The 4489-nt window shown below is 32.9% G+C and overlaps 1 long non-coding RNA gene across 1 annotated transcript; it reads right to left on the bottom strand.

Annotated features, from left to right (window-relative positions):
* Positions 1-3004: 3004 nt before the first annotated feature.
* LOC120127644 lies at positions 3005-3892 on the bottom strand. Its single transcript, XR_005516561.1, has 3 exons — positions 3854-3892; positions 3645-3722; positions 3005-3099 (listed from the first exon to the last, which is right to left on the bottom strand). It is a non-coding gene; the product is annotated as an uncharacterized LOC120127644 (long non-coding RNA).
* Positions 3893-4489: the final 597 nt, after the last annotated feature.

Below are 4489 nucleotides of genomic sequence, written 5' to 3'. Positions count from 1 at the left end.
CGGCTGCCCTGATCATCCCGTTGTCCATCCCTAAATATATTAATCTTATTTAATTATCTATCCATTTTAAGTATTGCATCTAGGAAGATGATGGATTAAATATGGGGAAAAACAGATATTGATCCTTATAAAATCCTTCTTTGTTGGCTGTTTTATACTCAAATTCTTTTTATGAGATCTACACATAATGCATGACACGAGTAATATCATAGAAACAAAGAATCTTGGGGATATGACAATTTTACTTTACTGCAGAATCTAATAGCTGCACTTTCAGCTTTCTGTGATTGTTCAGACTTGCAGATGTAATGGGCTTCCAAAAGGAAATGGGTGCATTGTCTCGGTACTCTGGACCGGTATGGGTTTTTGGAAAGACAATACCAATGATTGACACAACATTTCACCTTATTTTATTTAATACTGGGAAAATGCATTTGATGATCGGTCTTGTAATTTGCCTAGAAGCAAAGTTAACTGATTTTAACATAAAAAATATACTTTTATTAATATTTTGTGTATTTTACAATTTCGATAATAAATTATGCGATTGAAAATTTATTTTAAATATTCTCGAATTAAGCAAATTGTTAAAACTTGGACAATAAGATTATTCCATTGAATGCATAGAAAATTCATATATTATCTTATTTTATTGAGTTTAGTGTAATTAAAGGACTTGGATTAAGGAGTGAGAACCGATATAATTATATAGATAATGGAATATCAGCCAATCAAACAAATAAGTGACCAACCCTCAAGTGAACTTAATGATAAAAAGGATTGTTGTCCTCTTTAGGTATCGAATTCGAGTAGTTGCGTCTTCTTAGTGTATGACCTTATTAATAACTAAAAAAGATTCAAACATATATTACATTGTAGTTATCACACACTAAAAACAGACATTATTATATTAAAAAATCTCATTAATTTTTTTTTTTGAAAAATACCCCCAAACTGTTCAGATAGGGCTACATTGCATCCTATAAAACACGTTTTTTCGTAAAATGCGAGACTCATCAACTTTCAATGAAGTCATTTAATTTTGGATAAAAGTAGTGATAAATGCATGAAATTCGATTTTCGTAAAATGTGAGGTCTGACATCTTTTTGCAGAACGTGAGACCATCCTATATGGACAGTTTGGGGGATATTTTCTAATAAATCTGATTTGAGGTAAGTTCTCAAAAAGAATAATAAATGGGATTTTTAATATAATAACTTAAAAAAAGACAAATAAATAAATGATTTGAACTTATTGAACCAAACAAAATAAAGTCGACACTTATGATTGAACATTAAAAAGTTAAAGACGACGTCACCGACGTTAATGAAGTATCAATCAAATCAATTTCAATATGATTTTAGTAGATCCATGCTATCAATTGTTAGTGTTAAACGAATGGTATAGGTAGAACATGAACGATGGTCCATTCTTATTTCAATACTAGGCGTCCGACCAAAGTTGAAGTTATTGAACATGTGGTTTTAAATTTACACCACTTTTGGATGATTGAATCAAAAGGAAAAGGGCAATTGGAGTGATGCCATGCACTACAAACAGTGTGGCTGCCATATTTTCCAGAAATTAAAGTTGGTTGCACCACGTTGCGATTGATTGGACAGAGGATAATTTCTGCAAAAGAATGGTCGGGTCTCTTTTGGATCCATAATTTTGTACATATTCTTTAACGCGTTCATATTATTTTATATGTCGTATATCAAAATTAGAGATGTCTACATACATGTTGATTGAGCCATGTCGTCAAATTTTTTTTTCTTTACTTATTTTTGATGTTGTGTCGAGATCAGAGATTTCTATGCATTGTGTTGGCCCTGTCGTCTAAGTATTTTTTGCTCCTTTACTTAAAACTAGGCCGAGCAACTTCATGTGTTTTTAAGGCAATAAAAATTACACAAAATTTCCGAGAGAAAAAGAGCATTCCCCCATGGCCTGCTTGTCCTACTAATATTGGTATAGTTAGCTAACCCTAGCAGAGAGAGAGAGAGAGGAACACTCACTACAGCAAAACATGTATTTTGCGGCGTTTTTTTTACCTATAGCGGCGTTTTTAAGCGCCGCTAAAAACACATGCGGCGTTATGACAAACGCCGCAAAAAGCGCTGCTGAAAATAGCGCCGCTAAAGTTAGCGGCGTTTTTTAAAAAAACGCCGCAATAGGTTACAACATATAGTGGCGTTTTCTGAACAAACGCCGCAATAGGATTTGTTATTTAGCGGCGTTTGTCAGAAAAACGCCGCAATAGGCGTTGATGTTTAACGGCGTTTTTAGAAAAAACGCCGTAAATGGTTTTGAGATGTAGCGGCGTTTTACTTAAAACCGTCGCAATAGGTTTTGATATTTTGCGACGTTTTTCCCAAAAATGCCGCAGTAAGTTATGTTTTTTAGCGGCGTTTTTATCGAAAACGGCGCAATAAGGGTTGAGAATTAGCGGCGTTTCTAGTGCAAAACGCCGCAAAAGGTCAGACCTATAACATCGTTTTTGGAAACAAACGTCGCAAAAGGTCAGATCTATAGTGGCTTTTTTGGATACAAACACTGCAAAAGGTCAGATCTATAGTGGCATTTTTGGATACAAACGTCGCTAATTACCTTTCTTTAGCTAAGATTAATTGATTTTGCATATTTCATTTTTGCTTTACATCACCTAAATTTAACATCATGTAGCTTTATCTAATTAACAACAACCATACATTTTAATTAAGACACAAGTTATGCAAAAAAATACTTAACACAATAAATAAAAATTTATAAACATTAAAATTAAATGTAATGTAGTTTGACATTGTTCTCTAGTACAAGAAACACTTGTTCGAGATTGACGAGTAAACACTCTAAAGCTGTTTGGCTATGGCTTCACGTGCATCAGATAAACTACGCTTTGTTGCAAACATCATATCAGGAAGTCTCCAAGCATGAAACCAGTTAAGAAATATAACTTATAGCCAAGTGTAAAGATGCATTTTTTATGCAAGTAGTTTATTTGAATGGAAACAATCATAACATGTTCCACGTCCAGTAACAATTGTAATTGGTCTGTTTGAAGCCAAGATTTGTAGTTCCTGCCTTAGAGTATTAACCTATAAATGAAAAAAAAAGTTACAAATAATATATAAGGATAATAGGAGAGTTGTCGTCGCTGATATGATATAAACAGAATTAATAACAAAAATGTCATAAATGCTTAACATTATCAATCATATATTGCTCAAGAAAGTTACAAAAGCATGAAAATACATAGGATAACCAATAATGTGCACAAACTTAATCTGCCAACTTTCCAGATTGTGATTCAAATGAATATAAAAAAATTTACTCGTGTAAAATTGACATGCAGTCACCCAGTGACAGTAAATTAAAATTTAATAATAAATTAATTTTCAAGGCATTTGCAACCTACTGCCATCACTAAAGAAAGGTAATATTTGTAATCATCCATAATGAAATATAACTTCATAAAAAAGAATTTTTCATCATTTTCCAGTTGGCATTTTGGTTTTCAACCATAACAATCAAACAAGCAAAAATACTTCTAAATATCAGAAACACAAACAATTGTCAATTTAGTAGATACTCAGATTATTATTTTGGCACTCATAATCAACATAGAAGATCAAATACAAACCTGAGCCACCAAATAGTCATTGCGTGGCTTGTTTACAGATGGTGTAGAGTCATCATGCTTAAGTTGCCGATAAACAATCTGCAACAGGAGAAAATAATGACCAATTCAAGAATAAACTAAATGCACAATCATCTCAAAATAACATATTTTACGGAACACAAGCAAAAGTCTTTAGTTTTAAGTCATGGCTCAGAAAAGTGGAAAAATACCTTGAAAGCACCAGAGACAAAATCAGATACACTTGAAATAATACTACCTACCCAAAATATGTTTTCAACCTTAAAATCATGAAGCCTATAAAGTTTTCAAACATGCAATAATCAGGTTCACTGTAAAAATACAATATGAATTACTCACAACCTGTGGTGAAAGATTTTCATGACTATTCTTAGTACTCTTTATTTCATCAGAGCACAAGGTATCTGAAATTCCATGCTTTACAATTGTCTCCTCGCTTTCAACTTCCATAAACTCCCTTTCATCGCCTCTTTCGTCCTCAGCTACATCTTCAAATGCAGTCCCTGCCATATCCTTGCTTGAATTCCCATCATGATCATCAATGGCAAAATATGTCCTGAAAACATGTAAAAGTTTACAAGACCTTAAAAAATACCAAGCCTTAATCAACATAGAGGCAAACTACAAAAGCTAAATGCTCATTTCTTTGCAACCTCAAGCCTCCTTCATCGAATCTTATCTAAAACTGATGATATGGGCTTTTGAACAATCGGTGCTGGTTGAAACGCAACATGTATAGTTTCGAACCCAGAGTCATACATAAATCAAGAGTTAGATAGTCATCATCAAAATCATTTATGAAGCTACATACCAAAATTGTACATAAA

This window comes from Hibiscus syriacus, unplaced genomic scaffold (assembly GCF_006381635.1).
Source record: "Hibiscus syriacus cultivar Baekdansim isolate YM2019G1 unplaced genomic scaffold, ASM638163v2 tig00110469_pilon, whole genome shotgun sequence".
Classification (NCBI taxonomy): Eukaryota; Viridiplantae; Streptophyta; class Magnoliopsida; order Malvales; family Malvaceae; genus Hibiscus; species Hibiscus syriacus.
The sequence above is the reverse complement of the archived record's forward strand: the minus strand, read 5'-3'. Positions and strand labels throughout refer to the sequence as shown.